At 45.6% G+C, this 21,398-nt stretch overlaps 2 long non-coding RNA genes across 2 annotated transcripts; both read left to right on the forward strand.

The window, feature by feature from the left end:
- Positions 1-632: 632 nt before the first annotated feature.
- On the forward strand, positions 633-10,593 carry LOC125164006 (uncharacterized). Its single transcript, XR_007151619.1, has 3 exons — positions 633-913; positions 9,479-9,601; positions 10,467-10,593. It is a non-coding gene; the product is annotated as an uncharacterized LOC125164006 (long non-coding RNA).
- A 1,537-nt stretch (positions 10,594-12,130) lies between these two features.
- LOC125164005 (uncharacterized) lies at positions 12,131-19,144 on the forward strand. Its single transcript, XR_007151618.1, has 3 exons — positions 12,131-12,230; positions 12,855-12,983; positions 18,463-19,144. It is a non-coding gene; the product is annotated as an uncharacterized LOC125164005 (long non-coding RNA).
- The last annotated feature ends 2,254 nt before the right edge of the window (positions 19,145-21,398 follow it).

The following is a 21,398-nucleotide window of genomic DNA, read 5'->3' on the forward strand; positions in this document are numbered from 1 at the left end:
TGGCACTGACCTTGCACAAGGCCAACGGGGCTGTGCACGGGCCTCGGGCAGAGTCAACAGGCTACCGGGACCCTGAGATTTCCTGTTTCGGCAACCCTTTCTCCCTCTTAGAGTCCCAGGAAGGATCAGATTAAACCAAGGGCGTGACGGTTATCTGAAAATTCCGAACTGCGATGTGCCCGTTAGGAAACACGTGGCTAGAAAAGCAGGTTGGGCACAGATCAGAAAGGACCTTCCTCGTCTGGCTGAGGAGCCATGCTAGGTGAACCTGAACTTCGTAAGCAAGGGGCATTGAAGAGCCCTGGGCGGGCCCGCTCGGCTCCTCCCTCCCTGCAGGCTGTCTCTGGAATTCCCTCCTTGTCTCTCCCTGCCACCCACCACACCCTCCACAAACGTCACTAACAACGCTAACACCACCAACATGGTGGGGAAAGCTGGTCTCTGAGAGCACTGATGCAGTGTTAACCCACCGCGTGTCAGCTCCCCCTCCCCCCTCCCACAGGGTAACAATGAATCAATTTTAGAATTTGGGCAACCACTGAACATCCCTCGGAAGCCAGCGTTGCCTAGCAACAAGAGTGGGGATGGAGTGGTAGTCTGACTTCTCATCTTCGAGGTAGCACAGAGTCACTGCGGGGCCGACTTTGGCTTGCCCTGCCTTTCCCTGTCTGAACCTCAGTTTTCTCTTCTGTGAAATGGGGACTTCCGTGTTCTCTAAACACTTGTCGGATCCTCTCTAGAGATGTGTGTGTCCCTGAGGACAGAGGGATGGAGGAGCTTCAGGGAGGGCACTCGGCGCCCTCGGAGGGACAGACAAAGCATATGGAGGGCACACTGACAACCGGAAGTCCCGTCTGGAGCCAGGCTGACAGTGGTCTATTCATCCAACAGACAGACACCCGAGACGTGCCAAGTGAGTTTGTTGATGGCTGACACCGAGCTCCTGACATCGCAGAGCTCACAATCTGGTGGCAAAGTCAGAGGAATAAACAGACTCTGAAGCATGGCAAGTGTCAGGGTGCAGTAGGGCTGGGAGCAGTGGGAGACAGATGAGGAACATCGACACCAGAAAGGTGATTTCCATCATGTCTATTTTGTGCTCCCTGAAATGCTTTCTCATTCTACTTCCCGAAGAACTTCACCAGGCAAGAGGATTTGCTCTTCTGTTTTTAGGAACATTACAATGACCCTAAGTATATCAAACATGTCCAACCCCCCCCGTTCTGAGACACCCTAGAGGGGGATCCTCCTCACCCTCTCTGATGATTCATGGACTACCTAGGGACTTTTTCCTCTGCTCTTACCCATGATTCTCTGTCCTGGTCCATGCTGGCTATTTCTGCCTGCCATTTCTCGAGCTCACTTTCAGGGCGCTGCCCTTGCTTTCTCTTGTTCCATACCTGCCACTTGGCAATATGACATCTTTCACCGGGTGTCCAAACTTTGTTGGGCAAATTCCCTATATCCCAGGGCAAATACCAGGCTATAGACTCAGCGCTGACAGAGAGACAAATTCATAACCACCTGCTTGGACTGAATCAGGAGAGTTCATGCCCAAAGCCAATGAGCGTCTATGGGGTGGTGATTAGTGGTGATTAGCAACCATCTACAAGTTTCCTAAAGTCACCATCCACTCTAAAAATTCACGCTTTGATTTCTTTTTTCCTACCATGGCCTTTCTAAACCTTTAAGGGTTTGACATCCAAGAGTCCTGTGATCCAGCCCATGTTCTGCATCCCTACGCCTTTCTTCGTTTCAGAGATCTGTCCCGTTCCTTCTTTGCCTCTGCTGCTCAGGGCTAACGCGGTCCCCATATTTCCCATCTGCCCAGTCCTCCAATCCCCTGGTCATTTCCCTGGCCCATCCATCCCTGGCCCCCCTCCACTTGCATTATGCCTTTCCGGAAGCGAGGGGTTGAGAAGTGTGCGTTTCCTCAGGTGAAAGCTAAGTGTTTGTTATTTGCTTTCAAAGCTCCTCCTGGAGCCCCCAGCCTCACGCTGGCCACTCCGGTCACATCAACCTCTTGTCAGCTGATGAGCCAAACGATGACCTCTTGGCTTCCTTCTCCTCCTGCTGTTCTCTCAGGGACAGACACTGCCCCAAGGCTCTCCAAAAATGACTCCTAGCCAGCCCGTTGCAATGTCCCCTTGCTGTGCTGCTCTTCTCTGCCATGGGTAAGAGTCAGTAAGAAGCAAAAACCCCTTGGCAGCCAGGAGAAGTCTAATCCTCGGCTAAGCGTGCTCACACCCGAAATGCATGCGGGGCACGCATTCTGACAAACGAACCACACAGCCACAGTCGTGGAAACAGGGCCGTTCGCAATCTGCTGGCTTCCTCCTAGAGCAAGAAGCTTTCCATCAATGCCAGTGCCTCTGATTACAACCCCTGAAGCACAGCCGCGGTGGGCAATTTCCTTCCAGGCAGCATGAGCCTCGATCGACGTGAAATGAACTGATTGCGTTCATCAAAATAGCTTCCGCAGCTACGTGAGCCAGGCCATTTCCTGTGTTCTGATACAAGACTGTTGAGGGTTTGACTAAAAACTTCAGACCTAGGCTTTACCTTTTTATTCCCCCAGAGACACACGAATGCATGTGCGTCCCGGACCTGGCCTTTTCCTCCCCTCTGGTTTCTCTCTCCATCTTCTTGTTTGTTTCTCGGTGTATATGTTTGAGTTTCTCTTTCCTTTCCTCCCTTCCCCCCCTCTTTTCTCTCTGTCTTGCTCACCTCCCTCCCCCCTCTCCTTTCCTCACTGCTTTCCTCCCTCTCTCTCCGTCTTCCCCCACTTCCTCCTCTTTAGCTTCCCTCTTATCTGTGTGTGCCCTGTGCCCACATCTCTGCCAGCTCCGTGTAAACAAGCAAGTTCAGCCCGCCTCTCTGAAACGACAGAGTGCTCGCTGGATTCCGGTAGTGTTTTCCACCCACTCCTGCTCACTGCGACCCGGTGGCTTGCCCTAAAGATTCTCCCAATCCGTTCTTGACAAGCACCAGCATAAGAACTACAGCAGAATAATGTCATAAAAACCAAACCGCACTGAGCTTAACTCTCCTGTGTTCGTGAAAGCTTGTCGACATCCCAGATTCGATTAGGCTCACCTTTCACAGCTACGGTGTGACATGCTCTTTGTTATGACAATACAGAGCCCTGAAGGGCTCTCTAGAAATATAAAGGATAAAATGATCAGCATTTGGGGGGCTGCGGGGGTGGTGTTATTTTATTACATTTTGATTTCTGGAAAATTGGTGATTTGTGTGCCGTCTAATTTATTATATGCTAACTTATAATTAACCAGAACATGTGATTGACCTAAACTCCCCTTTTCTTAACTGTATCACATGTGAGGCACCAAGGAAATAGTTGTGTAAATTCTTTGTGTAACATATTGGAGTGCTGCCAGGTCTCCAGCTTCTAAGACGCATGTGTTTGCCATTTCCGTTTCCCTGAGCAAAGAGGACCTAAACAACTCTATCCCACATGCATTTGGGACGGAAACTTATTTTGCGCTTGTCCCAGCGGTCATGAATTATAGAATCATAAATCTTAAAGGGACCTCAGAGTTGTCTACTCCAGTGTCTCATCGGGCTAATGAGTGGGGTGACCCGTTTGTCCGGACAGTTTCAATTTATGCCTCTTGTTCTGATATAGTTATTAATAGCTCCCTCTTTTACTCTCAAATGGATCCTAATGTGGACGATAAATTATATGGTCTCCCTACCAATGAGAGAAGCGACTTAGCTGGGGCCAGAACCCGCACTCAAGTATCCAGGGTTTTTATTTTTTAATAATTATTCTACTGTGCTGCCTCTTTCACTTTAAAGTCTTTCTTTCTTTCTTTCTTTCTTTCTTTTTTTATGTTTATTTATTTTGAAAGAGAGTGGTGGAAGGGGCGGAGAGAGAGAGGGAGACAGAATCCCAAGGAGGCTCCACGTGCTGTCAGCACAAAGCCTGAAGCGGGGCTCGAACCCACGAACCGTGAGATCATGACCCGAGCTGAAAGCAAGAGTCAGATGCTTAACCAACTGAGCCACCCAGGCACCCCTGAAGTTATTTCTTTAGAGCAATGTTTCCGAACCAAAATCACCTGGAAAGCTACTCCAAAACACAAATGCCTTGACTCTGACAAATTTTCAGGGTGAGATGTGGACATACTGCGTAATGACAAAATTCCCAAGGCGATCTTGATGCACATCTCTGGTTCAGGACCACTGCGTAGAGAAAAGAGATGGTTAAGTGGTAGCTCCACCACCAAAGCCACGTGCCAAGATGTACTATTTCAGCACTAACAAATCTGGCCAACCATTTGCCAGGCTCTACTGCTTCTTCATCGATGACCCCACTGGGTTTTTGAATGTGCCATTTGATGTGACTTTGAAACAAGGCTGGAAAGGGATCTTGAAAGCCTGGAGGTGACTTCTCTCCCGCGTCCAACTCTAGAAGACATGCAGAAAGACTTCTCCCACCCATGGAGGCTTCCTTTAGTTTGACTTTCTGCTTCCTATTGGCCACCCGGTGCAAGCAGAGGTCAAGGAACTGGACAAGAATAGATTTTCCTCCTGCCATGGAAGGCAAGATGATAGCCTAAGGATGGCTTTGAGATAAGACAAAAAGCGGTGCTAACCACCAGCAATATGGAGGCTGATGATCAGAGGAGATTTAGTGAAAGACAGGAGTGCTTCTTCCATTAGACCGGGAAGCAAAGAAACCAGCAGCGATGGTTCCGTGCCAGGAAGGAGAAAGTGAAGCACAGCTGGAAACCGAAGTGAAGAAAGAGCAGTGATTAATCAGTGCTTGAAAGCCATCTGCTCTCCTTGGCTGGGGAGTCCATGCCGGCAGCACAAGCTACAGATGCTTGAAAGTGAGCCGGGTGCCGGAGAAGGGACGGGGTTTCCCGTTCACTGAAGGTACAAAGATTCATCGTCTGCAAGACTGGCGCTGTAAAAGGGCATGCTCATTTGGGGCAACATCGGCCGGTTCCCCCCTTCCCGACATCTGAGTGTTTATAGGTTGACTTCCTTTTGTTTTGAGTTTTTGTGTCTCAGTTTTTTGTTTTACAAGATGAAATCCTCTACGTGGACTTATACTTATGCATGCAGAAATGACCAAACACGTTTACCTTTGTTTCCTTTCCAAAACCCCGATAAAAACAATAGTAAAGAAATTGGAACTAGACATTAACCCATAGGCAAAGAGAATAGAAATGAAAGGATGAGACAAAAGCTAAAGGATTTCTATAAATTGAGGGGAAACAGAAAGCAGACAGGGTGCTATGGATTGAATTATGTCCCCCCCCCCCAAAGTGCATCTGCTAATGCATACTTCCCAGTGAGATGGCATTTGGAGATGGGGGTCTCTGGGGGGTAATTAAGGTTCAATGAGGTCATAGGAGTGTACGTTGATCAGATAGTGTCCTTATCGTAAGAGAAAGGAGACCAGAGTTGTCTCTCTTCTTCTCAGTGTGTGCACATAAAGAAGAGGTCGCATGAGCACACGGGGTGATGGCAGCCACTGACAAGCCAGGAAGAAAGTTTTCACTAGAACCTGATTATACTGGTACCTTCATGGGATTTCCAGCCTCCAGAACCAGGAGAAATAAATGACTACTGTGTAAGCCACCCAGGCTATAGTATTCTGTCATGGCGGCATAAGAAGACCGATCCACGAGGGGTTGAGTTAGCCTAGAAGAGGAACATGGATGTAGCAGGCTGATGACAGGCCGGTGTCCATGCCCAGTGAACAGGTGAGCGCTTTGAAAGGGTCAGCATTGAGGTGTTGAAGCAACAGGACTGCCTCACTCTGAAGAGCCAGGTAACCACCCCTCTGCACACTCTCCAGTGAGAAAAAGGGGATTCTGTTTTGTTTTCGGGAGAAACCGAGCTGGAGATTGGGGGCCCGAAGCACAATTAAGGGCAGGGGAAGCTTGGTGCTACAAGTGGAATGATTATGGGCCTATATTGTACACAGGAAGCCCTCAGTCCTTCACCTTGGCCCTGCTCCCAGGACACAGCCGTCGGGGGGTCTATCTTTCCTCCCACCCCAGGGAGGACGCTGGAGGATTCTTCTTTGGAGAACCTGAGTGGCCCCAGGGGAGTGGTGACTGCATGATAGAAAAGGAGAGTCTAGCAACGGAAAACCATAAAACCTGCTTGCTCCCTGACACCTGTCAGAGGAGCCTACAATTTGGCAAGCTCCACCTGCATGCACCCAGCTTACAGTCACCAACTGAGCTCTTCCACGGTAAGTAGCCGTGGACAGGCAAGTGAAGGTAGAATAAATACAGACAGTGTCAAACACACAGAACTTGCAAACTTGATTTCTCACGTGTGTTTCCCAAACTCCGGAAGCCCGTGCTCTGGCAAAATGAAAGAGAAACTCAACAAAGACAAAGACCCGGGATCCAGGAAACAAGATTTATAACAGAATAATGGTGAAGGGGGAGGTTCCTCGGATGACAACCGTGCATGAAGCCTGGAAAGGAACTAGTCCAGATGGAGTCAAAAGATGAAGGGATGTGGAAGAGACGTGTCCATATGGGAAAAGAATATATATATGAGTGGTCAATAACCTGATATATTTTGACGTTGGGGGAAAAAATTCCTAGATGTTTGAAAGATGTTGAAACATTTGGGGGGAAAGAGAGATTAATACTTATACAACTAAAAGAATAAAATTAGGTAATTATCAGGGCACCCACGTGGCTCAGTCAGTTAAGCCTCTGACTTCGGCTCAGGTCATGATCTTGGACTCTGTGAGTTCAAGCCCCACGTCGGGCTCTGTGCTGATGGCTCAGAGCCTGGAGCCTGCTTCAGATTCTGTGTCTCCTTCTCTCTCTGCCCCTCGGCCTCTCAATCTCTCTCTCTCTCTCTCTCTCAAAAATAAATAAATATTTAAATTTTTTTTTAAATTAGGCAATTATTAATTACAGGAAAATATAATCATGGAATATAGATAAGTAAGCTTCCAAGAGGTGCTCAGTGATCCCCACTTCTTGGTTTTCAAATGCTCCTTGTATAATCTCCTCCCACATTCAATAGGAATAACCATGTAACAGCGATGGTTTTGTGGAAATAATGGCAAATGAGTTTGAGGCTAAGTTATAAAAGGCATTGAAACTTTGAGTCTGCTCTCTGAAATCAGTTGCTCTGCAGGAAGCCAGCTTCCATGATACTCAAGCGGCCTTAGAACAAAGAGACAGCCAACACCCGGCACAACTTGCCAGTCACTTGAGTGAGCCATCACTGAAATGGTTCCTCCAGCTCCAGCCAAGCCTTCGGATGACTTCAGTCCCCAGTCAACACCTTGACCGCAAGTTCATGAAAGACCATGAGCGGCAACTTCCGGCCAAACCTATTCCTGAATTCCTGACCCACAGAAACTGTGTAAGATAATAAACGCCTATCGCTGCTTTAAGGCACTACATTTTAGGATGAATTTGGCATATGAAGGTTTGGGGACCTGGAAATGGGGTGCAGCTATAACAGAAACCTCAAAACATGTGTGTAGATCTAAACTTTGGCTGAAGCCGGGAGGGTTTTCAGGGGAGTGTTAGTGAAAGCCTAAAGGACATTAAAGATATTATTAGTAGAGAAGCATGATTTGCCTTTGAGGAGGATCCCAGGGAAAACCTAAACGAAATTGGGGGAAGTTGGAAGAAAGGCAACTCCTGTTACAGAGGAGCAGAAAGTCGAACAATGCTGTCGCCTGGGGCAACATGGAAAATGGACCTAATGAAGTGTGCAGTCCAGCTCAGGAGTGAGAGTAGAGACATTGGCTTTGTTTCGTTTTGTTTTGTTTTGTTTTACACCAAAAAGAGGTGGCTCTTGATAGTTCAGAAAGTCCCAGCATCCCCAGATGGCTAATGATTTTAAAATTAAGAAATGACTCCCAGGCAAAGGTCAAATCCAGGCAAAGTCAGGAAAACATGGTATAAACATGAAGCCGACTATGTGGTTGTAAAAACAAACAAACAAATGAACAAACGAGGCGTAAAACTTCGGGAATATCTAAGGCAATGCCTCAGAGAACTGTTCAATAAAACAAGGCCTCCAAGCAACTCACGGCTTCTGTCCCTCAGTTATCTAGGCAAAATCCCAAGGTAGAAAAAGAGCTAATCCCAAAGGGATTTCTGAATGTGACTTTTGTCTAATGGCACGAATCCCCAGTAAGGTTCACAGGAGACCTATAAAGTTTTAATGAGAATTGTATGGGCAAAAATACCGCCAGCTTGAATTGAAAAGTAAAGAAACAGAACAAATTTATAAAAAAGACTTTGGACCTTCAAACTTCTACAGTCAGAAAGCAGGCTGAGAAAACTTCTCACTTGCGAACAAAATCTACATTTCGTGAAAATGGAAGATTGACTCAGAAGCTAGAAACAAATGCTCAGGCCAAGAGCCATGGAAAATTCTTCTCAGGCTCTGAGTCTTTTTTTTTTCTTTTTTCTTTTTTTAAATTTACATCCAAGTTAGCATATAGTACAATAATGATTTCAGAAGTAGATTCCAGTAATTCATCCCCTGTGTATAACACTCAGTGTTCATCCTTACAAGTGTCCTCCTTAATGCCCCTCACCCATTTATCCCATCCCCCCACCCATAACCTCTCCAGCAACCCTCAGTTTGTTCTGTGTATTTAAGAGTCTCTTATGTTTTGTCCCCCTCCCTGTTTTTATATTATTTTTGCTTCCCTTTCCTCATGTTCATCTGTTTTGTATCTTAAATTCCACATATGAGTGAAGTCACATGGTATTTGCTTTTCTCGGACTGACTTATTTCACTTAGCATAATACCCTCTCATTCCATCCACATTGTTGCAAATGGCAAAATTTCATTCTTTTTGATTGCTGAGTAATACTCCATTGCGCACACACACACACATATACCATACCACATCTTCTTTATCCATTCATCCATCGATGGACATTTGGGCTCTTTCCATACTTTGGCTATTGTCTACAGTGCAGCTATAAACATGGGGGTGCATGTGTCCCTTCGAAACAGCACACCTGTATCCCTTGGATAAATACCTAGTAGTGCAATTGCTGAGTCGTAGGGTAGTTCTATTTCTAACTTTTTAAGGAACCTCCACACTGTTTTCCAGAGTGGCTGTGCCAGCTTGCATTCCCACCAGCAGTGCAAAAGAGACCCTCTTTCTCTGCATCCTCGCCAACATCTGCTGTTGCCTGGGGTGTTCATGTTAGCCATTCTGACGGGTGTGGGGTGATATCTCGGTGTGGTTTTGATTTGAATTTCCCTGATGACGAGTGATGCCGAGCATTCTTCCAGGTGTCTGTTAGCCAGGCTGTGAGTCTTCATCAAGGAACTGTCAACTGTGTGTTGCTAAATTTAAGAATTGCTATGGACGATCGATTCTTGTCTCCTCTTTCCTCTCTTGTTGACAGGAGAGTTTCTAGCCGTTATTATATACCTGTCCCACCAATGTATGTTGAGTGTGTGGGCAGCACGTGATTTGTCTCTTTAGTTCACAGCTGTTCAGATTGAGAGGAGCTGTATTTGAAGAACTATTCTCAAAGAACCACCCCTGAGAGAATTCATCTTCCCCGGACCTGATTTCATCAATGAGATCCTGGACTTCTAACCGACGGTATCAGACTTTGGGAGACCCTGCGAGAGCAGCTAGTGAATTTTGCATGTGGGACAGACACGAGTCATTGGGGTTGACATCTTGACTGAAATCTTGCCAGAGGCCCTAAGCCATAGATGTCCAACTAAGCCGTTCTCAAATTTGAGACTTACAGACTGTGTGAGATAGTAAATGTTAACTGTTGTTTTATTGTTAGGCTTTTATGTAATTTGTTTTTGCAGCAATCAATAACTAATACAACATGAATCACAGTATTTGACTCAGCAGTAAAATTTATTTATATGTTACATTTCATAGTAATGTTTAAAATGATAATAGGACTACATTAGAGAAAGGGGCAGGGTAAGCAGCCAGAGATATAAGAGAGCGAAATACTTACCTACCTTAACAGAGTCATAGATGCCATCTAAAATTGATACACTAAGAAGTAGCAGAAAATGCATATTACATAGAAAATATGGAGATAAATATTAGATGACTTTACCTACAAGGGGTAAAAGGGCTAGTTTTCTAGGAGCGTCTGGGTGGCTCAGTCAGTTGAGGGTCTGATGCTTTGTGTCGGCTCAAGTCACGGTCTCACAGTGTGTGGGTTCGAACCTCGTGTTAGGCTCTGGGCTGACAGCTGTGGAGTCTGCTTGGGATTCTCTCTCTTCCTCCTTCTCTGGCCCTCCCTGGCTCGCTCTCTCTCTCTCTCTCTCTCTCAAAATAAATAAACATTTAAAAAGTAGGAGGGGGCTTGTTTCTAGAAAAAAAGAAACTGGAGTTGGAGGGTGTAGGACTCCCCCTCAAAGGTGGTCGTCTTAGAGATGTATGTTTTAGAAACTAACGTACATAGTAATTTAATAAAAATAAAATTTTTATTTAGAGAAAGAAGGACTCACACTCTGTATCTCAGACCCTGGGAGATGTTGGTGAAGGTGTGGGCTGCAGGAAGTGATAATCATGACAAAAAGAGAAGAAGATTCACTGGAGAGCTGAGCCATACCAGCTCCCAAGCCCAGGGGAGTGAGCCTGGGGGCACCGGGGCAGAGGGGCAGCTCCCGGGCTGCGGGTTGTGGGGAGCACGTGTACAAAGCAGCCATCTCTTGACCATGGTCTCTCGCAGATGCATGGGCTTGCCTTTTCACTGAAGTCCTAGCCACCATCACACCATCACACCGCCCTAGCAAGAAGCACAGGAAGCTTGTTAGGAAAACCCCGCTCAGCAGGACAGTTGAGTTAGAAAACCCATGTTCAAGCCCCCTCTGCCCTCATGAGCCCTGAGACCCCGGTAAAGTCCCTCTCTTCCCTCTTCCATGGAACAGGCCGACTTCACGGGGTGCCTCCCTCACAGGGCCTCCTAGAGAGTGAAATCGTCAAGGGGGAAAGCGCTTTGAAACTGTCAAGTGCTGATCAACCACGGGTCCCCGTTCCCCCCGCTTTGGCAACTGGACCTCGACCGCCTCCCCACACGTTGACTGGAGAAAGAGAGAGCAGCCCTCTGGATTATGAAGAGAAATGGCCCATTCTTCCCATGACCTAGAAAATCTTCTCCAGGGTCAGAGTTACCTGGAAAAGTTGTGGAGAGCTGGGACACTACCTCTTCCCCGGCCGAATGAGGCATGAACATCACGAGGGCTGAGAGAACTAAGAAATGAAGGTATCAGAGCCCCCAACTGGCTTGATGTGACCATTTAAGTACCTCACCTCACCTTTCCTCACCTTTCCTACTTTCTCCAATAGTTCTGGGTGACCCACGCTTTTCGCTTTTCCTGAACTTCTGTTCTTTCTGCTACACTTCTGGGGTAGGAGGGGCGGTTATCCTCCTTTTTTTTTTTTTTTTGGTGCAACATGAAACGATTGGAGACCAAGAGCAGACTCCACGCGTCTCCTCTTCGGAAGCTCTTCACATGAAAGAATGAAACACCCCGAGCAGCGCTGACTTGTGCCGTGTGTGTGGCCCGCCGGCACAGGTGTCCGTAGGCAGGTAGGGTGGGAAGATGCTGACGGGCACAGAACCCTGAGATGTCTCTTCCTGGTGATTTCCCGCAGGGGAGGGTGGCTCTAAGGCTTTCTCGAAGGTGTTTAGTGTTGAGACTCTTTCTCCACGCCTATAGCTAACGTTGGCATCGCTGTCTCCCCGCAGGTGTCTGATGTTGCTTGCAATCAGACGTACTTTTGGAGAAAGGGTGGCAGGAACCATTAGAGGTAGCTTTAGCCACCTCGTTGCCAACACAGGGAGAGGACTGTGCCGAGGGAGCCCACAAATTGGCCCATTTAGTTGGGCACAAGGTGTTAGCCTTCTAGTGTGTCCCAAATTTATCCTTGAAATCTTCCTAAAGAGCAAAGCAGCGCATTTGTAGGCATGAAAAACCTGCAGTGTGGCCCTGAGAGCTGGGATTCCATCAGCAATTCTGCACCTGCTATTGAAGACGGCCTGCATTTTGTTTTACGTAATGGAGGCCTTGGGATTTGCCCGGCGGGGGGGGGGGGGGGGGGGGGGGGGGAGATTCCTTTCATTTTGCCACAGAACAGGAAGAGCTCCATGTGGAAGACTGTCAGCTGCTTTCGGGAAGGATGGAGTTCTACACATTCTCTCTCCGTGTGTGCATTGCTCCTGAATGTTTTAGAGGTTCTCTGGAAGACTAAGGTAAGGGCAGAGTCCTGAACAATACACTTGCCTATACTATTCAACGGGAAAGGAAGAACATTAGCTAAAACAGACACCATTTCTCAGTGAATAAAATGTAGAAACCTTGGGGCGTCTGGGTGGCTCAGTCGGTTGAGCGTCCGACTTCGGCTCAGGTCATGATCTCACAGCTCGTGAGTTTGAAACCCATGTCAGGCTCTGTGCTGACAGCTCAGAGCCTGGAGCCTGCTTCGGATTCTGTGTCTCCCTCTCTCTCTGCCCCTAACCCACTCACATTCTGTCTCTGTCTCTCTCAAAAATAAATAAACACTAAAAAAATTTTTTTTAAAAGAAAAAAAAACGTAGAAACCACCACAGACTTAAAAAGTTGTTAAATTACATCAGGCGAGTATTCTTTTCTGTAGCTTTCCCCGTGTCATAAAAGTGTCACTTACAGAAACGTTTATAATGCAGAGAGGAGTCTCGAGTCTAAAAAGAGAATGATGGTGTTTGAGATAAAAATTATATGTCTTCGTGATTCATCCATCTAATCAATCGATATTTTGAAGAGCCTTCTAGATTCTGGGATACAGAGATGGTTAAAACCATGTGAAAAGGTACAATCTCTGCTCTCTGGCTTAACAGGAGAGAAACATGGAGACGAAGACGGAAAGCCAGGGAGAGACAGAGAGGTTCGGGCTGCCAAAGATCAGAGACAGAGTAGACAGACATCTTTCAGCACCACACACAGAGCTGGCAGAGAGGTGACGTAGGGTAAGCCACGGATTGCTTGCTGTGGGATACTGGTCAACTCACTCGATCCTTTTAGGCTTATGTTTTCCCATCTGCTGCAAGCTATGTTTTTCAGTGGAGCAGAAGAATTATATAATGGTATAGATTGCCTCAACTTCTAAACACATGGAAGTTTCATATGCAAGTAAGGGGATTTGTTCTTTCAACAAATATGAATAGTGGTCAAGGCTATGTTGCTGTATATGTTGTGTAAAATTGCAAGAAAAAAGCACATACGGTCTCTAATCTTACAGGGCTCACATTATCATGAGAGTGCTTAAACATGGGCTAGATCACCTAGTAAGATATGTAGTGGCATCTAATAATACAGAATTCATGTCCAAGGGAGACCCCAGAGTCTGACCTGCCTCCTAATTCCAGGTCCACCACTTACAAGCTATAAGACTTGGAGCATTTGCTTCTCTAAGCCATATGTTTCTTATCTGTAAGCCTGGAGCTAATAATACTGACTTTGTACGGCTGGTCTGAGAATTAAATGAGATAATGCATGTGAAGTGCTTTTCGCAGTGATTGGAACAAAGCACTTGGTAAATGGTAGCTTTCGTAATGATCTTTAAAAATCCTTCCAATTCTGAAATTTCTACAGCTGGCCTATTTTAGTCTCTGAGGGTAAATAGAAATACCGTACAAAGAGAAGAGACAACAGCACAGAGCCACGTGGGGCCTGAAGAGGCCCTGTTTAGTACATGTGTCTGGTGTGGACTTGAAAATTTTTGTTCACTTCTTTCAAATCTTGTTCAGGAACCATGAGATACATAAATGCTTGAAATTCACATGTCTACATGTTGCTGGCTCATTCTCTTCTTGGCCGATTAGAGCAAGGGTATGAATCAACAAGTAATGAGATTTGTTTGTTGTAACTGCTTTTGTCCTATCCATCCCTGAGCGAATATACATTTGGACCTCATCATTTCCTATTCTATGAACTCTGACAGTCCAACATTTCATTGGCTCATCTCCAAAGAGACCAGTTTTATTTTCTAATATATTAATTTGCTTGAAAACTGAATTTGGGTGATTCATCGTAACTAACATATTTTAGCTGAAATAAGAACCTTCACAAAAAACCTAGAAAACACAGAGGCAGGATATATCAATGACCAACACTTTGGGTGTGACTTTACCTAGAACAAGAAACCTAAGTTGCTATTATAAGTGTATACTATTTTCCTTTAAATTATGAAATAAATTTTTCCATGGATTTACCCAAAAAGATTTTCTTAAGCATAATCTGCTCAGACTAGAGGGATTTTTTTTTAAGATTAACTTTTAAGGCACTCTTGAGATTTGCATAAATCTTTCTTAATGACAAATTTCTGTTCAGCTATTCTGCTTCTCTCTATAATATTTGGAACCATTTCCCTCATCTATATCTTTTGTCTTTCCAAAGGCATTTTTACGGAGGGTTAGGTAATGAAATCACAAAGAACTTATTCCATTGCAATTTTCCTGAAACATTTGCCATTCTCGGAACAGATTGTTTTATAAGCATATTTTACCCACTCACATAAAACAGCAAGACAGATTTTCTTCCAAAAGAAAATAGGTTGCATGCTTCTTTAACTTTTGCCTTTCAATTAGAATAGGCAAGAGCACGCTTCCCAAATGCTAGACAAATAGCCCAGTGTGCCGCTTATATGTCATTTCGATTGGTTTATGGTGACTAACATATGGACTTACATTGATGTGTATATCCATCCGATATGCACTGAAACCTACCTGTTCTGGGCTCTGGGTTAGTGCTAGAGAGCCCACAGAAGGTTAGGAAGACACTGTCTCTGTCCCCAAGGGCTCACAGCTAGTCAGAGAGACAGAGGAGGCTTCAAAAGAGGGGATGCCGCTTGAGCTGAGCCTTGGAGGAAGATTAGAAGTTTGCCAGGTAGAGGAGAGATGAACTGATATTCCAAGCAGCAGAACAGCCTTTTCAAAGGTCCAGAAGCACCAGCTTGCACAATAGGTTCGGGAAGTGATGACGTCAGTACACATAACCAGAGGACAGTTGATGGCCCTTAAACAAAGGTGTTCAGTGGGTGGATTAGCGTGGATCGCTAATGCACATTTTGGCCCATTTCCTAATCATACATCATAGGCCACTTGAGCTCAGGTTTCCTGGTCCTTCAGCACCAGATGGCCAGCTCCTGTCACCATCCACTAGACCCTTGGGGGTCACCTTCTTCCAAAAGCCTCCCGTGCTCATAAAGATGGTGGTGACTTAGCCACTCTGTAGGCAAGGTGTGCGGGATAACTTGAGGGTGAAGGACATACATTCTGAAATCATTTCTGCCCCCTCCTCAGTGACCTTCAGCAATTGACTTAACCTCTTTTGCCTCAATTTCTTCATGCATAAAATGAAGATTAAAAGGGACTAACCTCATAAAATCATTGCAAAGACTAAGCATCATGAAATATCTAATGATTTACATTTTTTTAATGTTTATTTATTTTTGAGAGACAGAGTGAGAGTAGGGTAGGAGCAGAAGGAGAGGGAGACACAGAATCGGAAGCAGACTCCAGGCCCTGAGCTGTCAGCACAGAGCCCGATGCGGGGCTTGAACCCACAAACTGTGAGATCATGACCTGAACTGAAGTCGAACACTTAACCAACTGAGCCACCCAGGTGCCCCAAAGTATGTAATGATTTAGATAAGTGATTGGCCCATAGTAAGCACTCAGTGAGTTTTACTTATTGTTTATTCAAATAATATGCTTCCCCCAACAAATGCCTCATTAGTCTGCACAAATAAAATCCTAATAACAGTTCCCCTATTCGCTTCGTTTTCTGTAAGGAAGGTCAAAACCTTGTTGTTTCTGCTGCTTTCAGCCTGATAAGGAACCTCCACATTCTGGAAATTAAAGTGCTTCCCGTTTCTCCACTTCCTCCCACCATTACCTTTATCATATCTGACATTTGCTAAAAACAACCTAATTCCCTTTCTTCATCTAATCATAGGATGTAAATAAAACTCATGTAATAATGCCACCTGAGTCTCTCTTCCTTGACCTCTTCCCAGAGGTTTTCCATGAGCTTCCCCTGGGGCTGTGGCAACCCCAGTAGGTAAATATTTCTGGATCCGCAGGGCCACACTGCATGTCTCTCCCCATAAGCTGGTTCCCTTTGAAAAAGGCATATTTATCCCTCCCCCGACTAAAATTCTGAGTTCCATCCCATAGGTTAAAGCAACCAACCCCTGAGATTGTATTTTTATGTTATGTCCATTGCATCCCAAGGCTCTGCATGTTGGCATGTAGATGTCAAATGCTCCTCATACTGTTTCTGGTTCTCCCTCTCCCCTCCTTCAGTGTTGTTCCATGTGAGTTCCCTGACAAAGCCCCTTATTCCTCCGTACTTGGGAACTTGATCTCTCCCTCCTTTATACTCAGTGTAAAGTTTCCTAAACTGGCGATTCTCCAGGCAAGTAGACTCTTCCCTTTCCTGGTGAAATACAACTCATGCCTACCCGAAGAGTCATTACCATATCTTAAACTGTGCTTCATGAATCAAACTTGAAATCTCACAGCCTTTGCAAAGCCAATCTTCATCTCACTTCTGAAGTCTCTGAAGAAAACTGCCACCTGTATCTCCAAGTCTTCTACTGTAACATTATTATAGTGATAATAATGCCAACAGATAATGCTTCTTGGCCCCTAATATATGTCAACGGAGATACTTCACAAACATCAGTTCATGTAACGTTCATAAGAGTGCTGTGAGATAGGCACTATTAATTTTCTCATTTTACAAATAAAGGAAATGAGGGGCACCTGGTGGCTCAGTCGGTTAAGTATTCGACTTCAGCTCAGGTCATAATCTTGTGGGTCGTGAGTTCGAGCCCCACATCGGCCTCTGTGCTGTCAGCGCAGAGCCTGCCTCGGATCCTCTGTCCCCTCTCGCTGCACCCCCACGTGCATGAGTACTTGTTTCTTTCAAAAATAAATATTTTTTTCTAAAAAAAGGGAACGATGCTTGGAGGTAAAGTAATTTGGCAAAGTTCACATCAGTAGGAAGTGTCAGAACAAGGATTCAAATGTAAAACTTTCTCCATACCAGACCCATACTGATGATCATTAGATTCTACGGTCTTGCCTAAAGATACTTTAGAATACAAAGTTTTCTGACTCTCATGTGGGATACATTAAATAATTACCCCGAATTTCCCACCTCTTCCTATATCCACACCCTTGTCATGGCCTCTCAATGCTTCAGCATGTTCTCTCTGCCCTTGACTTTTGGCTTGACCATGTGACTGGCTTTGGCCAATAAAATGTGGATAGAAATGACAGGCTTGGTCCTTGTAGTAGTCTCCTGGGGCTGCCGTAACAAATCACTACAAACTTGGTAGCTCACAGCCACAGAAATTTATTCTCTCACCGTTCTGGAGACCAGAAGTCCCAAATCAGGGTGTGCACAGGATAGTTCCTTCTTGCCAACTCAAAGGGAGAATGTGTTCTGTGTCTTTCCCCTAGCTTTGGGCAGTTGCCAGCATCCTTGGACTTTGGTTGTATCAGCAAAACTCCAGTCTCTGTCTCCGTGATCATATGGTCTTCTCCCTACGTGTCTGTGTCCAAATTTCTCTTGTCTTAAGGACACCAGTCATTGGACTAGGATCTACCTCAATCCAGTATAACCTCATCTTAATTTGATTACATCTGCAAAGACCTGGTGTCCAAAATAAGGTCACATTCATATAGATAAGAGAGGGGGAGCATCAGGATTTCAACTCTCTTTGGGGGGCACATAATTCAACCCACAACAGGCCTTAGAAAGCATTTGGTTTTCCTGCCTGGCTCCATCACCAGGGAATGACCTCCCCCAGATCGCTGCTGCCCTTCATCCCAGGCCCAAGAATGAACAGCTGTGGAGCTGCCCCAGCCCAGCCAGATGGGCCCTCAGCCTGATCTTGGCCAGTGGGCCAAGTCCAGCCTATGGGAGCCACCCCCACCTGACCCACAGACCATGAGAAAACATGATTGTTGCAATCCATGGTGTTTTGAGGTGGTTTATTATGCATCGTTTTTGCAGTAAAACTTAATCATGCAATTGATTTCCTACCCATTAGAAATACCTAATTAAAAGCTACAATTGGGAAAACCCAATCTCAAGAACAGAAAAAACCATACTATTCCTAGATATATTACCCCTCAGCAGGTCTTGGCCCTGTGAACTTAAACTTTCTGTTATTTATGGAAAACAGGCTATTTTCTAATTTAAAAAAATTATTTGGACCCCACCGGAGCTCCATTGAAGAAACAAGGTGAGCCCGTCCATAGATAGTAAGGAGGACTGAGGAGGACAGGAAAAGAGCTAAAGATGTAAAACAAAATAGCCCTGTCCTGCACTTCCTTGAGATCTGTTGGATGAGTGTGAATGCTTCTGTGGGTGAATGGGGTGAACTGTAGCCTGTTATAATGATGTCTAGATATTTGTTTCTTGTTCCTCAAGGGCACTTCTAGAAAAAAACAGCAGCTGCAGAGGAGCCTAGACACTTTACCAGGAAGAAAAGCAAGTATGGAGGCTCCTAGAAGCCAGGCACATGGCCAGGCTCTTCATTTCGTTGGGTCGTGGGAGTTCAAGCTACATGTTATGCTCTGACTTCCTCGTCTCATTCAGCCCCTTCCTCTTGTCAGACATTTCCCAGTCCCGACTACACTCAAGCTTCGCCCAGGAAGATTTTTCACACTGATAATTAGAATCGACATATTTATGGGGCTCTATTTTTGCGTGGACCATCCGGTCTAAGGCCAGTATTCCTTTTGAAGTCTGGAGAATTGGAACCTTGGAGGAACTGAACAGTTCCCAGAGAGCAGAGCCTCAGGGAATAAAACTTTAGACAGGCCTTAAGATCATTAGCGCTCGCTTTCCTTCACGCACAGATATCTCTCTGGAAAACCTTTGGTGGCCAAAGTCATTAATGATCACATATAAAACCCTAATTCATCCAAATGGGAATCCAATTCTTGACAAGCTGATTTCATCTCCATTAGATTTGTGGTTTGCAGAAACTGAGACCACTTTGCCCCATAACAAAAAGCAGTCACACTCCACCCTGTTGAAGTCTGAGTCACTCGAGCTTCGAGTTCCCGGGTGATTTTGCATGAGTCATTGTTCCACATGAGGATTTCTAATTCAGTCAACAAAAAGCACTCAAGTATTCATCTTTTGCTACCAATTACTCAGTTTCGAAATGACATGTACCCACAGTATTCACTGGATCCGTACCTCTACAAAACGCACCTTAGAACAATTTGTTCTCTTAAATGAGTAGCTAGAAAAGTTCCATTATGCCAAGCACAATGTAATTGTTGCCCTGGCAGACAGCTGCCCAGTAAAGGCACTCTGGACTGTCGTTTGATACTTGAGAGCCGGCTCCTGTAGGAGGACAGGTGCATTTAGAACCCCATTGAGGGATGGATGGAAACAAAGAAGGGCATCGAGTGAACTCTGTGATTTAAGATCATTAATTAAAGCTCTCTAAACTTCCATTTCTTCATCTGTAAAGTGAAGATGATAGTGTTGCCTGCCCATCTTTCAGGACGATTATGAAAATTCGTTCAAGTTAATAAATGTGTAAGCAGTACGTATTAAGCCCAACGCTGTAACGGTTATCTCTGGAAATATGGTACACTAGTGTTACTTCTTGATTCAATGGTCATTTAATGGAAAAATAAAATAACTTAGATAACTTGTTAAAATCCTTACAAATATAAAACAGAGGTAGTAGTAATGGGAGTAAACTCAGAGAGTCAACATTGGGAGGGAACAGAAAGATTCTGCAGCCTAATCCTTTCATTTTTAAAAAATTTTTCTAATGTTTGTTTATTTTTGAGAGAGGTAAATGAAAGTGCGAGCAGGGGAGAGGCAGAGAGAGAGAGGGAGACACAGAATCTGAAGCAGGCTCCAGGCTCTGAGCTGTCAGCACAGAGCCCAACATGGGGCTCAAAATCACGAAATGTAAGATCATGACCTGAGCCGAAGTCAGATGCTTAACTGACTGAGCCACCCAGGCGCCCCATAACCCTCTCATTTTTAATTAACCGAATGTCACAGAAATGAGCAACTTTTGCCAGGATGTATGTACAACTAGTAGACCTAAATATTGATTGTTAAGACACTCCAACTTTTAAGCAGATTCCTCAAAACTCAGATAGTAAGAGCTGGTACAGTCAGCTGCAATTTAAACAATTCTACGGGGAAGGTTGGAGACATTTAGAGAAACTTCTCAGCTCTGGTTAACACTGCAGGTAAAGTGTCAGTCTCCAGAATCAGACTGACCGGGTTGGATTCTGGGTCTGCTAGTGACCTCGGGCAAGTTACATACATGTCTATGTCTCATTTCCTCCTCTGTAACATGAAGATAATAAAGTACCCAACTCCACAGGGTTGTTGTGAGGACTGAAATGAATTAGTACGTAAAGGGCTTAGGACAGGGTCCGGCACATGACAGGCTCACAGCAACTGGTATCTCTATAAAATGGGACTTAAGTAAAGCGAAGACTCTCTCGGGTCATTCTGCTTGTAGGAGAGGTATCTGCAGAAGGGATGATGGGGGCACACACACATTGGACCCAATGGTGGCACTCCAAGCAGTGAGGGCAGTGAATGTCTCTTATGACACAAAGCAAACCCGAGCTGTTACCTTCAGGCTACTTCTTTCCTTTCACCAAGACGTCAGCTAACATCCTGAACATTTAGACATCACGTGTGAGTGCCGATGCCGAGAACGAGCCTGAATTTCAGGACTGAGACTCTCATCCACTCAGCTCCTACCTGCGGCTTACTCTGGGTTCAATTAAGGCAGCAGAGGGTTTGCAGAGAAGAGGCGGCCCCTGTTCTGAGATAAAGGCATTGATCACCCTTCATTAACAATTCATTAGCATCCTCTGCCCCACTGGATCTGGCCTGAAGGTTGCCGGGCAGAGCCTGGGGGCGTGGTGTTTGGTTTACACACTGATCGCTATCACTGTGACCATCTGAGGCTTTCTAACCTCAGCAGAGCAGGCCGGGCCCGGCTGACCCTCGGTCGGGGTCACTCTGGGACAACAGTCCATTTCCCGGACTCGCTGGTAGGCAGGGGTAGAAGCAAAGGCAAAGGAGAGAAAGAACGGGGCTGTAACCTAGTCAATGGAAGTGATACAGCTGGAGAAAGCAGGTCAGCCCAGAGGCGCGGTCAGCACAGGACAAGGCAGTGTCCAATAGGAAGGGGTTGTGCACACTCAGCTCTGTGCTCAGAGCGGGTGACCTGTCCCCGAGAATGCGGTCTGTCTGATTTCCTCTAGATACATCCCTTTGGTGGAGAGGGAGCATCCGGCTTCATTTAACATTCCAAGCAGACAGCCAGCTCCCTCTTCTCGCTCGGATTCCAGCCTCGCCTGGCTGTC

This window comes from Prionailurus viverrinus, chromosome B1, assembly GCF_022837055.1.
Source record: "Prionailurus viverrinus isolate Anna chromosome B1, UM_Priviv_1.0, whole genome shotgun sequence".
Classification (NCBI taxonomy): Eukaryota; Metazoa; Chordata; class Mammalia; order Carnivora; family Felidae; genus Prionailurus; species Prionailurus viverrinus.